Here is a 22,890-nt window from a genome sequence, read left to right on the forward strand (position 1 = left end):
GCGCAGTAGAGGAAGACCGCGGAGCTATGGACGACGAAAAAACGTCGCGAACGTACGGACATCTTTCTATAAATCTTTTATTTCGACTCTAGGGACCTTGAAACGTCGAGAAATGTCAAAATTTTCAATTTGACAAATCGGACCCATTACAATAACTTCCTATGGGAAGTAAATAAGACCACTCGAGCAAAAAAAAAGAATTAAATTAAAATAGTAGTTTTGTTATTTTAAATTTTCTCAAAAACTATAAGACATAAAATCATTTATTTTTCAGTTTTCATTAAAAACAAGAGCAATACATTCTGAAATAAAAATAATGGTAGGTAATCTTGAAGTATTGAAAGATTACAAATAAAAAGTATGAATAAAGATCTCAAAATATGCATTGAAAAAGTCCACACCACAATACAAAAAAATATACAAACTGCTTAAAAACTAACAAGACCTCAAGTTATTTTGCATTCTCCTCAAAACAACAATGATTTATTATGTACATAAAGGGTGATTTTTTTGAGGTTAGGATTTTCATGCATTAGTATTTGACAGATCACGCGGGATTTCAGACATGGTGTCAAAGAGAAAGATGCTCAGTATGCTTTGACATTTCATCATGAACAGACTTACTAACGAGCAACGCTTGCAAATCATTGAATTTTATTACCAAAATCAGTGTTCGGTTCGAAATGTGTTTCGTGCTTTACGTCCGATTTATGGTCTACATAATCGACCAAGTGAGCAAACAATTAATGCGATTGTGACCAAGTTTCGCACTCAGTTTACTTTATTGGACATTAAACCAACCACACGAATGCGTACAGTGCGTACAGAAGAGAATATTGCGTCTGTTTCTGAGAGTGTTGCTGAAGACCGTGAAATGTCGATTCGTCGCCGTTCGCAGCACATGGAAGATTTTACGCAAAGATCTTGGTGTAAAACCGTATAAAATACAGCTCGTGCAAGAACTGAAGCCGAACGATCTGCCACAACGTCGAATTTTCAGTGAATGGGCCCTAGAAAAGTTGGCAGAAAATTCGGTTTTTTATCGACAAATTTTGTTCAGCGATGAGGCTCATTTCTGGTTGAATGGCTACGTAAATAAGCAAAATTGCCGCATTTGGAGTGAAGAGCAACCAGAAGCCGTTCAAGAACTGCCCATGCATCCCGAAAAATGCACTGTTTGGTGTGGTTTGTACGCTGGTGGAATCATTGGACCGTATTTTTTCAAAGATGCTGTTGGACGCAACGTTACTACGGTGAATGGCGATCGCTATCGTTCAATGCTAACAAACTTGTTGTTGCCAAAAATGGAAGAACTGAACTTGGTTGACATGTGGTTTCAACAAGATGGCGCTACATGCCACACGGCTCGCGATTCTATGGCCATTTTTAGGGAAAACTTCGGAGAACAATTCATCTCAAGGAATGGACCGGTAAGTTGGCCACCAAGATCATGCGATTTGACGCCTTTAGACTATTTTTTGTGGGGCTACGTCAAGTCTAAATCTACACAAATAAGCCAGCAACTATTCCAGCTTTGGAAGACAACATTTCCGAAGAAATTCGGGCTATTCCGGCCGAAATGCTCGAAAAAGTTACCCAAAATTGGACTTTCCGAATACACCACCTAAGACGCAGCCGCGGTCAACATTTAAATGAAATTATCTTCAAAAAGTAAATGTCATGGACCAATCTAACGTTTCAAATAAAGAATCGATGAGATTTTGCAAATTGTATGCGTTTTTTTTTAAAGTTCTCAAGCTCTTAAAAAATCACCGTTTATAACCTCCAATATATAGGCACAAGAACAAACCAATGTTATATTTTTAATAAAAAGGTAAATTAATTTTCCAGTTGCTCCACTACAAACTTTACCATTACCCTACTTCCTATGGGTGTGTTATGTATAACCATTATAAATAATTATTTTCCTCATCAAATATCAAATATCAAGCTAGAATCATTATTTAGAGATTTTCTTTAAAATGAGCTTTTTGGAACGCCCAAAAGAGTTGTTTAGCGTTTGGGAAGTAACCTGCCCAAAGGCCCTTATAATGCAATTTTTCAATTATGTATAAACAAAACTTTCTAACTTTTCAAAAACCTAACCCCTTCATCTTTAAATATCATTAAATATTATTTTCTTATTAAGTAATTATACCAACACCGAAGAAAATTCATCTTACGAAAAAGTAATCAACTAGATTTACTTTCTGACCTGCAGCTCTTTTTAAGAAAATAATAATTTATACAAATAAAACAAAAAACAAGGCCACAGAAAAGATTTCCTTAAGAATTAAATTAAGAGAAATTTGCACAAAGAATTAAAAATACAAATTTAATTCATCCAAAATAAGTTCAACTATTGTTTAAAAGTTTTTTCTAATTTTACTAAACTATACACATTTACCTAAGTTGTTAGTTTTTAATTTTAATTTTACGATCTTTACAGAAGATAAAAAAGAAACAAAATTAAACAAAAATTGTTTACACTTTAATTAGAAAGCCATTATTATGCTTGGTGTTTTTTATTTTTAGGTTTATGTATCTTCTCATGATAACTTTATGGCTTTTCTTTTTGCTTCCACACAAAATTAAGTACTTAAGGTAGGTAGGCAGGTAAAGTAGGTACTGGTACATGTTTTTTTGCGAATAAATAATAAAATTTCGGTCACGTACCTTACCTACGAACCTGAAAAAGTTTTGTAAAAGAAACTTTTTTACGTTTATCTTACATTCTCAGAGTTGTTTCTTTTTATCTGCCAAAGTAAACATACAACCCACTAAGGATTCCACATACGCTACACTATTAAATTCACTTCTAAGCAAAGATGGGGGTACAAATAAAAAATTAAAACACAAGAAATTTTACCTCTGTGTAAGGTCTTGAAACCTAAACTCATATAACTCGACAAAGACGATGATGATGATGATGATGACGATGAATTCGGGGACTACGACGACGACTAACGCGACAGACACTTTCAGCCTTTTATTTTTGTTGTAGTCTTTGTCCTATCCCAAGTTGTGATTTATGGTGAATTCTAAAAGTACCGTTATATCCATACAACACCGCCTCATGGACAGGCAGGCAGGCACAAGCACATTAGCTATCTAGCTAGATAAACTACGACAACAAACAGTTCAGTTCAGAGCTTTTTTAACACCCCCTAATAAAGATTCAGGAGTAATGGGGAACAGTAATGAGTAATTAATAGTGAAGTGCTCCGGAGAAGAAAATTAAAAGACTCTGGTGGCAACGGCGAGGCGGCGACGACGACGACGTTAGCGGCTTCGTGCTATGTTGTCGTCGTTTTCGTGTAGTGTCGTGTGGATGTGGATGCTTTTGCAGGTGAATGGAATGACTTGACACAAACAATAGAAGTTAAAACGGTGAAACGTGGTGCAGCAACACCATCAGCAAAGTAGCAGCAGCAGCAGAAGCAGCTTTCCATAGACAGACAGCAATGGTATAGTCATACGAACATATAGTTGAGCATATACATATAGACAAGGAAAAGCAGCAGCTTCTGGCACACGAGACTGTAGTACGTATAGTAGGAAATATAATTTGTGTAAAGGTGTTTATGTTTCGCTTTTATGTTCTTTGGCTAATGAAGTCAAAATGTTTTGCCGCACAAAGAATGCAGTAGAATGACAAGAATGGGACAATTAATTTGCTAATAGTTTACGAACGTTATGAAGCATCACAGCGAAGAAGGTTTCGTGGTAGTCCGTCGTCCGCTTATACGTCGTCGCGTCGTCGTCGTCAGGTGTGCCACTGAGCTACTGGAGCGTAAAAAGAAATATGAAATTCTTCTTTAAAAAACATGAAAACCTTCGTGTTCCCAAAAACAAAAGTCCCGTTGTAGATTTTTTTAATTTTCAAAAAGTGTTTTCTGACATCTAAAAAAGAATAAAAAATAGTTAGAAGTTTAAAGGTCAAAGAATGTACATGGAACATACCTCTTAGTTATGATCATAATCTTCATCTTCATCATCATCATCATCACCCATTTCATCTTCATCATCAACATCATAGGTTTTCATGATCTGTTTTCAATATTTTAATATTTGACTGTAGTTTAGTTTTGAAACCTTTTGAAGAGTTAGTTAATGGAAGTTTTTTAAAAGCAATAACTTTTTGAATTAAAGTGTGATACTGAGGTACATGTCCACATTCCCATTTATACCAAGAACGGCTGCGACGAGTGTAGAAGAAAAAAGGAAATTGATATCAATCAAGAAGGAAAATTTCATTGACAATAAACCTTCAGACAACTTGACATTAAATATCTTTTCATATCGAATTGAATTGAAAACAGAATTCAGAACTGAAAGTTTTCGTTTTTATTTTCTGCATGTAAGTCTCAGTTCAGTTTCCACATGTTGTCCTCCCAAATCATATCAATGCACATACAAAATACACACAATGCATTTTATCTTCCTCACTTTCTATAGAAATATTTTGTATGACTTGAATTTATGGACTCGTTACCATCACAAAAATATTGAATGCATCAACCAACCAGGAGAAGAAGAAGAAAAAGATGATAACATTATGAATGTCCCACCAAATAACAAGAAGAAGAATAATATGCTGATTGAAGCCATCAAAATCGTCTCCATTGTGTCTTTTTTTGACAAGAGACAAATAAAAAGACTTACAAAACTTTGCCTTCTAACCAACCGTAGAAGATTTTCAATTCATCAACAAGAACATGAAAAGTATCTTCTCACTGATAATGAAAGTGTGTTGTAATAAAAGAAAGTTGTAACTGAAGTTTAGTCCATTTTCTAGGACCTGGGGTTTCAAAAATGTCCATCTACGTGGTTTAGTGGATTAAGGAAATTCAATCAAAATAAATTTTAAAAATTCAAAATACGTTAGGAGATATGATACATCTTCTAAAGAAAAACAAAGCAGCTGAACTTGATGGTATTCCCGTAGAATTCCTTAAAGCAGACCCTGAAAAAGCTTCCCGTAATTTGTTTAAACGCGTGCAGGCTGTCTGGGAGAGTTGAACTTACCCAAGGGCCTGGAAGGATGGAGTTATTGTAAAGCTACCAAAGAAAGGAAACCTCACAGTTCTGTCCGTTTTTCCGAAGTTAATGGCAACTATTATTCTCGAGAGGATTAAGTCAAGGATCGAGTCTACCCTCAATCGGCACCAAGCGGGGTTTCGCACCAATACCTTGCGAATAAAACTTGAACATTGAACAATCATTTGAGTACCAATCACCGCTGTACCTAATGTTTGTAGATTTTTAGAAGGCGTTTGATCGGGTCAATCGTGAATGCAACTGGAGATCGGTTATTGCGCGAGGAATCCCTGAGAAAATTGTTGCTGTTATTAAGGTATTTTGTGTTGCACAATGGACAGCTTTCCGACTCCTTCGATGTGCGTCAAGGAGTGAGACAAGGAGATGTCTTGTCACCAATTCTGTTTTTGATGGCGATCGACGATATGATGACTGCCACGGTGGGTACAAATGAAAGACACGGTATCCAATGGAGTCTGTTTGACAAACTTAGCCACATAGATTATGCTCACGATATATGTATGTCTCATGGCTTAAATCAGATGTGTCATTCGCTGCAATTGAATGGAGAGGTGGCTGGCTTAAGGATTAACTTTAATAAGACCAAAGTAATGAACACTGGGCAAAAGCACAAGTTAGTCTAGGGTTGGGGACCATAGAGGAGGTCGAGCAGTTTAATTATCTGGGAAGTTTTATAGTTCTCGATGGCGGAACGGACCTGGATGTTAACATTAGAATAAACAAAGCCCGTAGTGCATTTTGAATCCTTTCTCCTGTGTGGAACTCTAGCAAAATATCGCTACGCATCAAGTTGAAACTCTTGGAATCCAACGTCAAATCAGTGCTGTTATATGCTTCTTAAACATGGAAATAATGCTCTGCCAACATCTCTAGCAGACTAGAAGCTTTCGTTAACCGTTGTCTGCGCCCTATTCTAAAGAACCGGTGGCCGCAAACCATTTCTAACATTGAGCTGTGGATTAGAATCCACACACTTAGGCCAAAAGAAAGGCCCATTGTGATACAACATGAATCTAGAGAATTACTTCTTACTAGTCGAACCATTTTGAGCTTTTTATAAAGCGAAGAAGATATTTGATATCCTTTTTAGCTAGTCCACTGGGATTATCAAAAGAGTAGTCTCCCAGATGAAGTGTGCGTCTTAGTGAAAGAGCAGGGCAAGTGCAGAGAAGGTGAGAGATTGTTTCCTCTTCTTCCCCATCCATTCAGCTCCTGCAGAAGTCATTTGAGGCTACACCAAGTCGTATTACGTGTATGCCTATAAGACAGTGTCCCGAAAGGACACCTCTTAGGCAGCTTATATGAAGTCTGCTATGAGATTACAAGTGTTTAGAGCGCTTTAGGTCCAGTGAAGACCATATGAGTTTTGTGGCTGTGCATGTTGGTAGAGTGTGCCACCTAGAATTTGCTATCGGAATAGGACAGGACAAAAAAAAATTGGACGTGAGCATGATGCAACGGAAATGGCGTTGGATAGGCCAAACAATGAGGAAACCGGACGACGATATTGCAAAACAATCCGCCCAATGGAATCTCCAGGGTAATAGACGCATTGGAAGACCAAAGACCGACTTGGAGGTCATCAGTTTTGAAGGAGGCTCGGTTTCAAGGTATTTAATCGTGGCCACAGCTGAGACCTGTTTGCGGTGAATCGGGATAGGTGGAAGGATCTTGTTGCTGCTCTATGATCCAGGAGGAGTTAAAGCGCTGCTGTACTTGCAGCCGGAAAACATATATAGATATGATTTCAAACAAAATATAAAAGTACTATGGATATGAAATGCATATTTTCAAAATATCAGTTAAGGGTTCTAAAGATGCGTAATCATAATTTATAGCTTTTGAAACTAATGTTAGACTTGTTTTTGGGGAAGATTTCTTTGATTTAGAATTAAATATTTTCTAAAATGTATTTTTTTAGATGAATTGTTCAGGATTCGAAAATCAAAATATTCAATGGATCTTATATAATGCCGGCGTCCAATTAAGACAAACATTTCAAAAAACTATCATACAACTTTCTGTTTGATGATTAACAAAGACTTATTTGGTCATTATAAGTCCTTCCAGTACTGAAGGGGTTTCTATTGCTATACAATTCATAGGTCCAAAAAAGCTGCTGCCTGATTCTGATGGGATACCAACAGAACTCTTCAAGCACGGTAGAGGTATGGTTACAGAGAGCTTGCATCAAATGATCCATAAATGGAGAAGAGCGTGCCCGATGATTGTTATATAAGATACCATTGTTAAAAATGACTAACTTAAATTATTGCTTAAGTACAAGCCTGTTGAAATTCGCATATTCTCGATCCACATGAATGATATCATTCAAATTAAATTTCTAGGAGAATCCAATTTAAAAAAGTTTTGTATACGTTGTATTTATTTTGCCCGCGCTTAAGGGGTTATGAATACCTTTACAATGTTTAAATCTGACTAACTAGGATTAGACAATAAATGCACATTGATTTTAAACGTCTGATTGGAAATATTGAGGTTGGTAAAACCTTGTACATTTGTGTTGTGCGGTTAAAAAAGCATCTGTGTATGTCCAAAATTTGCTCAAGGGTAAACTGATGAGCATTCCTAGAAGTACGGTTATTACGGTAGAATTGTTAGGGGAGAATTCCAACCGACTTCTCTCTAGAACATCGTTTATGAAAATAACGATAAAACAATGATAGCCACGAAACTTCGCGGCGTTGTTCAAGAGTAGCAAAGTCTCAGTGATAGACCGTTCGTCTATAATTTGTATAGCTTTCTTTTTAATTCTATTCAAAAGACGTAAGTACGTTATTGGGCATCAACCCAATTACGAGAACTATACACGAGTTCCAGACGAATAAAAGCTTTGTAAATTGTAGTGGTAAACAACTTGCATCGTTGAAGAAAACCTAACACTTAGTTGCATTTTTGCAGATGTCAAATATGTGGTCACTCCACAACAAGTGTATTGTGATGCACAGACCTAGAACTAAAAGCTGTTCAGTCTCCTCGACGCAAGTGCCAACCATGGATATTGGCATTTGGGAGGGGGGTTACGCTTTTTCAACAGTAGATATTTTTTGGTTTTCGAAACATTGTAATTGTACTCGTTTCTTGATTCCCTAATCCTTATTCCCTATTCTCGCATCTGAACGACAAGAATGAGAATCTAAAAACGAATACTTAAAGCTAAAGGAACTGTCTTCAGCAAAACCATTAAGTGGGTTAGAAGTTTCCGGGAGAAGATCATTTATTATAATAAGAAAAAGTATCGGAGACAAAACCTAACCCTGAGGCACACCAGCGTTCAATTTGTGGATATCCGATTTGAATCCGCTCAATACTACTTGAGTTGAAAATGGTCCGAAAAGTAATTTCTTACACAGCAAACAAGAGATTCATCATACTAAAATGTTCGAGAAGATAGTTTAATGCCTCTATCAAAGGCTTTTCAAATATCAAGTTCTTACTAGTCTTACTTTCTTTTAAACGATGTAAGGATTTGTGCCATATTCGGAGACCAACCATCAAAGAAGCTTTCGTTCTTCAAGACATTTTTAATGTGAAAAATTGATAAGCGCTTTCATGACCTTGAAAAGAAGGGACGTAAGTGGAATTGAAAGACAGTTAAAGGGAGGGGGGAATGTGGTAGAATTCACCTTTTTTTTAACAAATACTGGACAAATACGGTTTCCCATGCACTCCAAAAGAGACCAGTAGGGTCGTATAAATGAAAAAGTGTACGCAGTTGTATAACCATGGTTGAAGAACACCTCTTCTGAAGCAGGGATACTATCCGGCCAGCGGACTTGTGAATGTCGAGACCTCTATATTCTATAAAAAAGCCTAATACCGACAGTCTTACAAGGAGCTGAATTGTGACCTTCATTTGGACCTTAAACCACTTTGCAGAATGCCTTAAAATTTGTGTAAAATTTCTGTTAAATAAACTTGGGAGCTTAGCTCATTCCCTTAAGAACCGTCTTTACAGAGAAAAAAAATATGATTGGATTTTTGTATGGAAAATAAGCAACTTATCCCGACACGGATATCCTATTGATTTATATTTTTTTAACCTTTGTATGGAAGACATGAAATGAGCGAAACAACAAAAAGTTGAAGAAGCAAAAAGCCTCTCATAAACACTCCTCTACTAATAATTACCCGAAGATCAACATTAAAGACGATGAATATAGTGTTGTAGGTCTGTGTTATGCATCAGGTCTTAAGTTAATGATAATAATAATAAAAATAATGCAACAACGACACAAACGCCAACAATGCTGCCGGTGATGCTGAAGCTGATGTAGTTGATGATGATGATGATGACGGCGTCGAAGATGATGAAGAGGATGAGAACGAAGAAGAAGACGACGAAGATGGCCATGAGGTTAAAATGTATATGAGAACCGGGTGCTCATTACTTTTTACAATGTCCCTTCTTTTTTCATCAGCATTCAGCCAGACACACAACTTCAATACAAAAGACCAAAGCTATAGCTATAGATACTTTGAGTCCTAACTGATACCAGCTCGACAGAGGCTGCTGGCTAGGAGTACGGTGTGTATATCATTTACACAGTGGTGTAGTGTGTGATGTGTTTGTGCCCCCAAACTCTGGTCTAAACTTGAATAGGTTATACCGATGTTTTTGTCGCTGTGCCTTGAGAAGTTCATTCTCTAGCATCATCAGGAGTTCGAGTTTGATGTGATCTCGAGAGAGCAAGGAACAACTTTGATAAAGAGGCTTTTACAAACCTCATACCCCTCCCTCTATCTTTCATAATCGCCTTGATTAGTTTTGTTGGTCGATTTACATTTGGGTATAATTTTTGAAAACTGGTTTAACCATTTTATAATGCGCTTCGAGGACGAAGCTTGAATAAATTGCTGATTGCTCATCGAGTTTTTGGATTGCAGCAATAAACAAAGTTTAACAAAAAAAAAAGGGGGGGAAAGAAAATCAACCCAAACTAAACCATCTACTCTTCATAAGAAAGTGCCAACTTTTATTGGGGTGGATGCGGGAATGAGACTGAACATGGGACTGTTGCACATCGCACATCGAGATGGCTCCAACCAACGATTTGCAATTTATTGGAGCAACGCTCAGCGTCAATGTGCAATGAAAATAAATTAAAAAAAAACTAGTGATAGCGATATACGACGTATGCTCGAAGTCACAATCCCGCAGATGGTATAAGTTTCTGAGAGGTTGGCCTATGTGGGTAAAAAGAATTAAGCGATGAATGTCATGTTGAAATAAATTTACTGTTAAAATGGGGAAGGCTAAAAAACTACTTAGTATCAGTTCTTTATGTTTTGTTTTTGTTGCTTCTAAAATATCATGCGACATTTTGAAAATGGTTGCTGCTGATGCTGCTGTTGGTGATGGTGATGCTTCTGCTGCATTCAGCTTCTTCCTTTTGGTTCTTCTTCTGCTACTGATGATGATGATAAGTTGAAAGAAGAAGATTTATTGCTTCTTCCAAGTTAAAATGACAGTGATTTTTCAAAGATGAAGAATGATGAAAATGCATTCTACTGCTGCTGCTGATATACTTATTTTTATATACTTCAAGCATCAGTGGATGTAGATAAATACAAATAAGTTTTGCATAAAGAAATTTTTGAAAACAGGATTTTGAAAAAAAAATTAGCATTTAAAAAAGGGTGTTCTAAAATTATCATTTTTTACTGTATTGAAAAATAGGGCTGCTACGCATAAAAAAAAGCACATGACCCAAAGGGATTTATCGATGGATAGCATTTACAATTCAGAAGTGGGATTATCATAGTTGGGTTGTAACATTTATTTTAGTCGTCTTGAGTGAAAATCAACAACAGCATTCAACATTTGAACTCAAGGAATGGGCCAACTAGTGGTTTACATTTATATTATATGTTATTTTGACACTGAAAGCTGTTAAAATCAAAAAGATCAAAATATGTATTTACGAAATTTTGGGGAACATTTATTTTCAAAATGAAAATTTTGAGTAGCTAGTTTTTTGATAAGAAGTTTGGAACGTAATGGAGGACCCCTTGTCGCCTACTTTACTTCAGGAGGATTATGCACAAAGATCTCGAATATTTCTTTTACAAGAACCAAATAAGGCACAGAACCATCCGGCTCGTCACAGTTGGATTTTCGGCGAAAAATCCTAACGAGGTATATTTTAATCTCAGGGGTGTTGTGAACAAAATGTAAGCTAAGCTCGAATACAGCCTGTTTAGAAACAATTTATCGAAAACTTCTATTTCAAAGTATAATACCTTAAAAATTACCGAAGAGTAAGAGAAAAACTTGCAGCTTGTAGAAATACATGTGAAATCTGGAAGATTTTTCACGATTGTTAACAAAAAATCAAACAAGCAAGTGGCTCCACTAGTCGATATTAATGACTTAACAGAGCATTTTTGAATGCTGAGGGAAGATAATTTCCCCTCATCTTTTCAGTATAACATCCCTTACCAACAGGACAATGAGTTTGATTTACAATTTTCTTGTTTAGAAGTTCAAATGGTGGTGAATGAGCTAAAAACAAAAAGTCACAAGGATTAAAGGAAATACCTAAAGATTTCTACAAATTCACCACAATTCTCCTCTTAGAACATCTAACAAGAGCCATAAATCAAGCGTTTGTATACCAAGTTGTTAAATAGAAACTAATTTTCAAAAGGTCTCGGCTAACTACTAAGGATATTGCGAGGGATTAAGCATAGCTTAATTCATCGATGGAAGTTCTAGCAAAGCTACTGTGAAGCACAAGCCGGCATTCTCGAAATGTACTCTACATTTGATCAAATTTACTCACTTACCCTATGACATATTTATGGGATCGAAAAATAAACTTTACGTTTTTTTATTGACTTCAAGGCATTCGACGCTATAGGCAGAAGAGCACTAAAGTTGAAACTCTAAAATAAAGAAATATCGACAACGTTTGGAAACATTCTGGAACTTTTACACGACTTAATAACTTCTGCAGTGACCCTTAAAAAAGTATCAGAAAAGTTTCAAGTAGAGATAGGGCTGAGACAAGGCGGCTAAGACAAGGCTGCTAAGCCTTCTACTTTTTGCCCTGTTTATCGACGAAGTGGAAGAAATTTTACAGATAAGTGCTCGAACTTCAACAGGCCTTCCAAAAGTCTCCAAGTATACTTTCACAATAAATATGACAAGTTCTTTGAGGTTGTCTGAAGGATTTTCTATGCCAACATATAATCGAAGAATCCTGTTTGCACAAGATAGCCATCGGGAATGTACAAGCTTTCCTGGATCTTTGCTAGCTAAAGCGGGCAAAATTGAACCTCTAAAAATAGCTAAGCACATTTGATGCAAATATTTTTGATCTGAGTCAGCACCCACATCCTCAAGCTTAGACACTTTTCAATCATTTTCCCATTGCTTCCAGAAAAACTATTAGGGCCGGTGGTGGTTCCTTCCACGGTAGCACCCGTGGCATGATGGTTAGTGCGTTGGACTGTCATGCAAGGGGTCTTGGGTTCAATCCCTGCCTGTGCCACCTTAATTTAAAAAAATTAATTTTCGCGGGTACTGCCTCTTGCGAGGAATTGACAAATCCTTCAAGAGTAATTCTTGTCATGAAAAAGTGCTTTCTCAAACTAGCCGTTCGGATTCGGTCTAAAATTGTAGGTCCCTTCCATTCCTGACAACAGTACTCGCACACAGGAATGGTTGAGAGTTGTAAGCCACTAGGCCCTGGTTCACAATGGACTGTTGCGCCACCCCATTTGATTTTTTTTTTTTTGGTGGTTCCTTCGAGACTTGCAAACAGATGACGAAGCGGTTGCTCATTTCAATGTAATAAGCGCACAAACCATTGTAAATGACGACCGAAATGTTTTTCTAACAATGCAATGACTCCGTTCTTATGTCCTGTATTTATAGCAGTGCCATCACACCCAATTGCTACCAATGACGTACGAAGTTCAAAATGTTGTCAGTCTTAGCGATGAATAATGTTTAAACCTTCACGGACTTTTTTACGCTCTCGACGTAATTTACTCCGATCTATCACTTTCGATGAATTTTCACTACTTATGACGTTTAAATCCAACATAGCAGCGATTACTTTGATAGCAGCCGATCTATCTGAAACCTCATTTCTATCGCAAGCTGTAGCCGAATCATTTAGTTTGTTTCTCATTTGAAGCGTTTCTTTCTTTTGCAGGGTTTTAAGGGGGCAAAATTCCTTGACTTCAGTTTCAGTAGAAGTACTGTCAGACAAATATTCCACAACTGAATCAGTGGTAGAAGTGCTACTGGTGGAGTATCGGCCGTAGTTTTTAAAAATTCTTCATATTTTCGTTTCCTAAGATCCTTACGATGCAAAGACTTGGTTGCCACCTGATCAACAGATCCAATATACATTTTACGAGCATTTCGTTGATCTTTTAAGAAGGGTTCTTCTCCAATGAGTATTTTTGTCTCATATTTACACAATCCTCTTGAAATACATTTACATGTTGCAATATCAAACAACTTTTGCAGTGAATCTTGATAAAACTCTTGCTTATTGTTTTACTGCGTAGTTTCTTCGTACTTTTATACTTATTATAATACTAAATCAACCTTGCAACAACTTGTTGATGACTGATGGTAGAAGTGATGCTTTATTCCATATACTTTCGACATCATTGGAAACTATTTCACTTACCTCCTTGATTGAAGGGTCTTTTCCATTACGCAATGCAATTAAATCGTTTCTTATCCACAAATAATGTTTAATTATATCACAATAAGTTGGCAACAAATTATTATTCAGTTTTTGTGGATCGCCAAAAAGAGGACAACGCGTATTTTTACGAGTCTTAGCCATAGAAAGTCAGTAGCAAACGAATTTATTACTAAAAGAATGGATGTCAAAGTAATGTTTATAGAAGTGGTGGAACGAATTAACTTAGTTAGTTAAAGGTTTAAATATAAAAATAGTTTAATACGCACAATTACACTTTGCGGCAACTGGAAGAAAAATCATAGGTACCTGATTAACTCTGAATAGAGCGAAGAACTTTTTAAAATTAGGTATTAATTTTTTTTTAAATTAAAGTCATTTGCGTCATCTGGATCACCAGTTAACAATACAGGAACAACAAAATTTTATTTTTTTTTGCCATTTTCTCTTCACCCTACTCGGCATAGGTTGAACAAATACCGAATTTAGCACTTGTGGGTTAAGGAGCATTTAGATGAGTTTTTCCCTAGTTACACCAATTTCCCTTAGGTTTTTCAAAAACTCCTTGGAACTTAAAGAGAAATTGAGCTTTTGAGAAAAGTACGATCTATTACTATAAGGATTAAGTCTTAAAACTCGGTTGCGAGAAAAGATATATTGGTTCTCCTATATTGGAAAAACTGATCCGTTTCAAAACAAGCATTTCAATTTCGTAGTTATACCAAGGAAAATTTTTACGATTTATCTTGTATATCAGTCAAGTTTACTGATCAATATGACCGATAAATAAAGGTTTGGGGACTTCTTTAGTGTTTAACATCAAATTCAAGAGGACAAAATAAAAAGTCATGAATAAAGTCAGAAGTAGGCCAACTTTTATGTGGTCCACCCTTAATTGTGATGGCAATAATTGTTAAATAGGATTTATTCATCAAAGGATCACCATCTATCTTCATGCAAATTCCGTCGAATTCTTGAAAGCAACATGTTAAACGTCCCCATATATTTCATTCAAGACCATTAACTTCGATTTATTAACCAAAATAAAAAACATGATATAACCTCACACTCTAAGAGCTTCCTAAATCCATTAAAGATTCAAATTAATGGTTAAACTAGAAAATACTAATGTAATAGCTTCTCATAAACCATAAAAGAAAACCTTAACGGCAGCAAATGCAAAGGCAACAACGGCAGTGAATATGTTAATGGTCGGAGGTGGGTAATATAAGGTGTCATAGTCATTAATTTCCATGCCAACTACTGTACAATATTTATTCTAAAATCTAATGCAACAATAAAAATAAAAATAAAAAAAGACAACACAACAGAAATACCACCCCAAACGATTTACAAACTAATTGTTTAAAGTTAAAAAAAGTATACAAAAAAAAAATCATCACCCCCTACTGACACAACACGGTGCGTGTGCAACACCACCTGTAATAAATAACGGTCTCACCTCGGTCATTAATGACAATTGACCTCATTTGGGGTTTCATTTTCATTCATTCTATTCTTGATTTAAATGGAGTTAGTTTAGTCTCCCGACTTGCGACTGAGGACCGACTACGACTGCGACTATGACAACGGACGATTGGAAGCAGGAGGTGTGTTTTATCATAAATTAAAGCTTCGTTGCGGACTTTAGACTTTCCATTCAAATTAAAAACAAAAAAAATAACTATATGATACATAATAATAACGGAAATGCACTCTAGATAGAAATCATTGTTTAAAAAATAAAAAGTTTTCTGAACTTTCATGGTCTCCCTTTTCCATTTTGAGGGTTTTTGTATTTTTTTGGTTTGGACTTAATTTTATATCTTTATCTAAATTCCTCCCTAATTTTTTTTAATTCAAGTCAAGACTCATAGTCATATTCATATTCATTCACAGAAAACATTGCAACCCCTTCTTGAAATGTCAGTTGGTTTTGCATGAAGAGTTTCTACATAAATTATAATTCACTTTTTTTGGTATTTCTCAAGACAGATATAAAACCTCAAATAAACTTAATTTCAAACCACAATGGACATGGAGTAGATGTGTGTTTTTGATGTTGATTCAACAACTATGATGGTAGGAACGTAGATATCTAACCCTATTGTGTGCTCCTTTATTTTCTTGTGTTATTTTATAGGTGGAAGTCTTGACGTGTTTAACCCAAGAGTTCACCTTGCATTGCACACGACCGACGAAGCGACGACGAGTCAGTGGTGTGGATGTGGATACATAAGATTGACGCACTTGCTGCTGCAATTGCAAGCAAGCAGCAAAATACATCACCACCTCGTTGTATGAACCTTCTATCAAAATGGGAACAACTAACCACGATTTGGTTTCTTTTTTTTAATTTTTATTTTGATTTTATAACCTGCAACAGTTCATACGTATAAGAGTACTATATATGTACTTTTGGAATCACCTTGGAGTGCAGAGATTTGAAACTTTAATGGAAAAGACAACTTATAGTTGTTGAGAATGTTGAATGGATAAAGTTTCTTTCTTTCTCTCTGGGTGGATAGAGGTATTGGTACATATTGGTACACACCCAATGTGTTCCGTTGATAATTGCTAAAAATGTTAGCTTTTTGTTTTATAATTTAAATTGGATTTTAATTTTTCTAGAATTTTTTTCCATAACAAAATATTTTTATTAGAAGATTTTCTATTTTTTTGTAACAACAGCTTCAGTGAAATACCAAATTCCAAAAATAACTTTTCTTTCGTTCGATTTTCCACTAAGAAGTCTCATTTTGAATAGCCAGCTTTTTGTTAATTTCGTACTTTCTTTAAAAGTAAGAGAAGACTGACTACAGAAATGATCCTGTGAAGTATAGTATATAAAAGGGTGACCCAAACCTTCCTGAAAACTCAATTTCTGTCCTTATTTCACTACGGACGCTATTCACTCAAATTCTTTACTTAAGTCTTGCTAGTTGGGCTGAAAGTAATAATAAAATAAGCTGTTTCCAAGCTGGGTTTCGTGCTAATCTCTCCACAGTGGACCAAATCTTTACTCTCACTAGTGTTGCTAGACCCTTTATAGAGAAGAAAACAAATCTTTAGGCATTTTTCGTTGATTTTAAAGCAGCCTTCGATACCATCAACCGAAGCTCATTATTATTTAAACTTTCATATATCGGTTTATCAACAAAATTTATAAAAATGTATGAGCAACTTCTCTCAAATACAACTGCTGTGGTTAAAAATGGCATGAACACGACGAAACAATTTAGGTCAGAAACAGGTGTCCCACAGGCTTGCATTTTGAGTCCCTTGGTTTTCTCGCTCTTTATAAATGACATTGAAGATAATATACCAGGTGGTGTTGTTTTTGGTAATCTAGTTATCAAGGTGCTCCTTTATGCGGATAACCTTGTTATTTTAACTGATAATCCTGTGACGCTTCAACACCAAATTAACAAGTTAAAACAATATTGTGATTTGTGGGACCTTCAAAAAAATACTGCGAAGTCTAAGATCATGATATTCAGACACCATAATCGCAGTGTACGTAATGACCGTTCATGGAACTTGAGCGGTTAAAATATAGAAGTAGTGAAGGACTTCAAATATCTAGGTTTCACAATGGCACACAATCTGAACTTTCGAAGTCATATAAGAGATAAATTGGCCGCAGCAAAAGCAGCTATTAACTGTATGTGGTCAAATTTCTTCAATAACAAAAATATATCCGGCTTCGAAATTTAAAGTGTTTGATTCAACCGTTAAAAGCTGCCTAAGACGAAATAGAAACTATCCAAAGATATTTCTTCAAGCGAATCTTTAGACTCCCCCCTAATGCCCCCAATTATGCCATACACGTTGAGTCGGGACTACCACACATTTTTTTAAAGAATCTAAAAGCAAATGCAGGCTATATAATCAAAGTCATGCAAAGATCTAACAACAATTTGCAGAAAAGGATTCTCGTAACAGCCTTACGCTACAGCCTTTTAAAGATTGGAGTGAGTTGGCTCAGAACATAACTTTTCTTTGACGTTTTTTTGGGATAATCTAGATTCGTGGAGGAATTAACTTTACGATTATATTTCTGTTATAGATGACAACATTTTTCAGACATTTCTCAATCGGGCAAGGGAGTCCGAATCTAGATCATTATACAGTAAACTTAATTTCTCTTTGGGGGAAGCAAATTATTTTCGAACCGAGTTCACTTTTGTTGAGATACGTCTGATATTTAAGGTTCGCACGGAGATGCTTGAGCTTAACTATAGACCTCACAGAAATTATGTAAATCCTAACTGTACATTATGTAACCTCAATCAAATTGAAAATGTTTTCTACTTCCTAGCGTTATGTCCGATCTTACAAGAGATCCGGCGTTTTCTACTTCAATAAGAGCATCCTTTCGTTTGAGGACTGTCTTGGAGTTTTGAATGGTGAGGGTGGTTGGGAACTTCTTATCCGTTTTTTCTCTGAAGCTGTTGCGTATAGAAATTCATTTGTGGACCTCTAATGTAATGTTCGGAGAAGGGTGCAACGAAGCTCTTAAACGCAAAATCGGAGCTTATTTTGCCTTTTGAAAGATCCATTTATCCTCATATAAGACATTGCAAAAGCGCTTAAGAGATTTGGGATTATCTTCAGAAATTTTTTCAAGATTTTGGTCTTGTGAGGAGAGTTGGGCTCATCCAAAAGTTTTGTTCCACAAAATTGAAAGATTTCTCTACTGTATATGCGTACGTTAACGATGTTTTAAATACATCGTACAATCTCAGATCTGTTGGTCTTAAACTAGATGAAGAATGGATAGGATCAATGCTTTTAGCTGGTCTTCCCGAAGAATACAAGCCAATGATAATGGGAATCCAAAGCTCTGGGTTCTTATTACAGTAGACAGAATTAAAACCAAACTTCTTCAAGACGTTAATTTGGATGCAAGTCAAGATACTGCTTTTGTTGGCAAGAACGAATGTCCAAAAAAGAATAAGAACCATCAAGAAAAGGAGAATGCGATGTTAGGATGTTCTTCCGTCACGGCTCTTGACAAAGAAGAATGGTATTTCAACTCGGGAGCGTCAGCTCACATGTGCTCAAATAGTGCATGCTTTTCAAGCAAGATGGAAAATCTTAACTCTGAGGTAATTGTTGCAAATAATTAAGAAATGCAAGTCCAAGGTATAGGTAAAGTCAATATGAAGGTATCTATTGGAAAATTCGAAGAAAGTGAGGTTGAATTTTTAAAAGCCCTTCACGTTCCTCACTTATGCATTAATATTTTATCTGTCTCGAAAATTGTTAAGAAGGATTTTTCAAGGATTTTTTCCAAGAATGGATGTTTAGTGAAAGACCAAAGGGGTAATGTTGTTGCAACTGCAAGCTTGGTGAACAATATGTACCGACTCAACAGAACACTCAACCAAAGTGCATATGTTACAAAAAATGTAGCTTCACACTTTAAAATTTGGCACAAGCGTGTTGGATTGATTGCGATAGTTCAAAAATCAATTGCATCACATGTATCAAAGGTAAAATGGCACGCCTACCGTTTAACTCAATTAGTACTAGAGCAGAATCAATATTAGAACTAATGCCCACAGATCTTTGTGGTCCGATTGAACAAAAATGAACATGCTTCTATTCATTGATGATTTTTCAACAAAAGTCTTTGCGTTTTTCATTAAAAGCAAGAATGAGGTAGAAGAAAAGTTCATTGAGTTAAAAATTTTAAAGACAATCAGACTGGTAACAAAATAAAGGCCATTACAAGCGACAATGGAAAGGAATATTGCAATTTTAAGATGAAGAAGATTCTAGCAGATGCAGGCATTCAACATCAAACAACGGTTCTATATTCTCCACAACAAAACGGGGTTGGCAGAAAGATTGAATAGAACCATAATCGAAAAAGCGCGTTGTATTCTCATCAAGTCTGGTTTACACAAACGTTTTTGAACTGAAGCTGCAAATACGGCAGTTTATTTAACGAACAGAATACCTTGCAAAGGTACAAAAGAAAAAATACCTGAAGAAATCTGGAGTGAAAGAAGAGTGAATCTGCAGCATCTTAAAGTTTTCGGTTGTCAAACAGTTATTTACATTCCAAAAGAAAAGCGGAAGAAACTCGATGCCAAAGGAAAAGAAGTAATTTTTATAGGATACTGCACACACTCAAAATCATATCGCTTCTATGACGTTAAGAAAAAAGAAGTCATAATAAGTCGAGACGCTGTTTTCCATGAGCAAATTTTTCCAAAAGATGGTGAGACAAACGATACATCTTATCGTAATATTTGTACAGGATATGATTCAGTGGGAAATGAATACGAAATTCCATCAGTGAATTCAAGCAATGAAATACCAATTGAAATAAGTGACGAAACGGCAAGTTTTTTGGATGCCCAAGATGATTTCATTGTTGAAGAATCTTCCGAAGGAATCATATCTGAGAGAGGAATAAGACAATCTACCTGAATAAGAAATCCACCTGAAGGATGTAGTAATAAATATTATTACTGTTCCGAATCTTAAAACATTTTATTATGTTTTGGAAATATACTTCACGATATTATTGCATATACCAGTTGCATACACATATACTGAGCTCCTCGTCAAAAAAATGTTTCTAAGCTTGACATATTTATCACAAATAACACTGCGTGCTTCACTTACCCCTTAACTATTCATGCTCTGAGCTCAAACCATTTGCCTGTGTCCACAAGTTATAAGCAAATTGTTTATTAAACAATACACATTTCCGTTCGAAATTTTCTGCTGCAAACAGGGAAAGATATAAATCCTACATATCCAGCAACGGATACAACGGAAGCTTCTCGATTGAAGATGTTCAATCTCTTGAAGATGTGGACCGCGCTATTGAAAAGTTTGAGCAAACTATCAATAACGCTGCTCAAATATCTATACCAGAAACCAGAAATCCTAGTTCCATTTCAAACCCTCAACCTTTGCCGGGTAACATATTGTCTTTGATCCGTTTACGAAACACTGACGCCCATGTTCCGAATTTTGATCGAAAGTGAATTGAAATCACTTTTCGATTTCACGTGAAATGAAATTGCATGTTCTTCAATTAGATCGATTTCGAACTGTCAGAACTGAAGTGTCATCCATTTTTATTTTGTTTCTGAAGTGAAATTTTTGCTGTTTTAAAGATGGATGCAATGCACAACATAATGTAAGTGTATGAAAATTATGTAGAATCGTTCTCATAAATAAAAACAATTCTTGGTTTTCTCTTTTAAGCTTTCATTGTTATTTTAGATCAAGCAAAGACACTTTTTTATATGTTCTAAACGAAATTAAACCTTTTATAATACCTTCATCGATTCCTTCAGTTCAAAAACTTGCTGTAACCCTCCGATTCCTAGCAGAAGGAAGCTAACAAAATTCAATTCACAGAAATAAAAAATGTGATTTGAATGCGTTCAAAAAATGTAATAAACCGAAATACAGAACATCCATTTGCATGTTCGAAAATCCCATTCACAATAACGAATTGTGGAACACCCAAATTCAATTTCGCAAAGTGTATTCGCAATAAGTGAAATGCAGAACATGGGCATGAAAGTAGAAAGTGGATTCGTTACAAATTACTCTTTTAAAACTAATGTTAACATCCTAGATCGTAAAATTCTAAATGAAATTTTAGTGTTTCGTAATCAAAAGTGAAACAACTTTCTATCGAGTTTTGATAAGGGTTCAAAACCTTTTTGGAATGCAACAAAAATATCTAAGAAGAAAGGTTCAGCTATTCCTACTCTTAGGGAACAAAATAACGTTTATATTACGCAGGAAGAAAAGGCAAATATCTTCGCTCTAAATATCAACCGCAATCATTCAGTGTCTGCTCATTTAAGTGATAACGTAACCGAAAATGTTGTTCGCGAAAAACTCTTAGAGTTCAAAGATTTTGTAATTTTTCAACCCAGTACACTTATTTCTAACAACAGTTTGGTAAAAGGCTTGCTTAAAGGGCTTAAAATAAAGAAATCTCCTGGAGATGATGGAATTAGCAATCAACTATTTAAAGCATTGCCTAAAAAAGGTATAACTTTTTTAACTTTTATCTTCAATAATTGTATCAAACACTGTTATTTTCTTGAAAAATGGAAAGTAGCAAAGGTTATACCTATTGACAAATCTGGAAAACCTGATAGTCCATCAAGTTATAGGCCTATAAGTCTTCTAAGCAATATTCCTAACTTAAACTTTTTGAAAAGGTGTTAAATGACCGACTCCTGCAACATATTGATGAAAGAAGCATATATCCAATTGAATAATGTGAATTTAGAGCAGGTCCCTTCACCTCCCACGAAGTCCTTAGAATTAAAAAATATGTCCAAAACAATCTTGTTTTAAAAAATTCGACGGGTCTAGTTTTGCTAGACATAGAAAAAGCCTTTGACACTTTTTGGCACGATGGACTCATCTTTAAACTAATTTTGTTGAATTTTCCACGATATCTTTCCAAATAATCAGGAATTTTTTGAAAACCCCGAAAGTTTTTTGTTAGTAATGGACTTGCGAAATCTTCTTTATTTGATATTTTATTTGGAGTTCCTCAGGGATCTCTTTTAAGTCCCATTCCCTTTAACGTTTTCATATCCGATCTTTCTAGGCATGAAAAGACTGAAATTGCCATGTTCGCGGACGACACTGCCCTTTTTGCATCAAGTGTTTTTGCTCAATTGTATCCGTTTATCAATAGGAAGTCTCGTCTAAGCATAAATAGTAAAATATTAATTTATAAAAGTTTATTTCAGCCATTCCTCACTTATGGAGCAACAGCGTGGTTCGATTGGGCTAAGACTCGCATTAAAAAATTACAGATATGTCAAAATAAAGGCCTTAAACTAATACTTATTTTGCCTCGTTGCTATTCTACTATAAGACTCCACAAAAAAGCTACTGAGAGAGAACCTTATTAAATCCACTCTTTACAAATTACAAGACAACTTTTTCAAGAGATGTTCTTTTTCAGATAATTATCTCATTCAAAACTTATAATAAAAAGTCATTTCTTAATATTTTGGGTGTATGTGCAATACTGGTTTTTAAGTTGAATATGAGGTTATTTTCTCTATTTTATTTATTATTTTTTCTTTTCTTAAAATCTTGTTATAAATTTGTTATTTATGTTAAAGTTGTA

At 35.5% G+C, this 22,890-nt stretch overlaps 1 protein-coding gene and 1 pseudogene across 1 annotated transcript in view; both read right to left on the bottom strand.

Annotated features, from left to right (window-relative positions):
• The window catches only part of LOC129951525 (A-kinase anchor protein 200), a 236,264-nt gene that overhangs the window by 136,784 nt on the left and 76,590 nt on the right, over nt 1-22,890 (bottom strand). The gene's annotated exons all lie outside the window — the stretch shown is intronic.
• LOC129952990 (small nucleolar RNA U3) lies at nt 16,517-16,598 on the bottom strand (annotated as a pseudogene).

This window comes from Eupeodes corollae, chromosome 3 (genome assembly GCF_945859685.1).
Source record: "Eupeodes corollae chromosome 3, idEupCoro1.1, whole genome shotgun sequence".
NCBI lineage: Eukaryota > Metazoa > Arthropoda > Insecta > Diptera > Syrphidae > Eupeodes > Eupeodes corollae.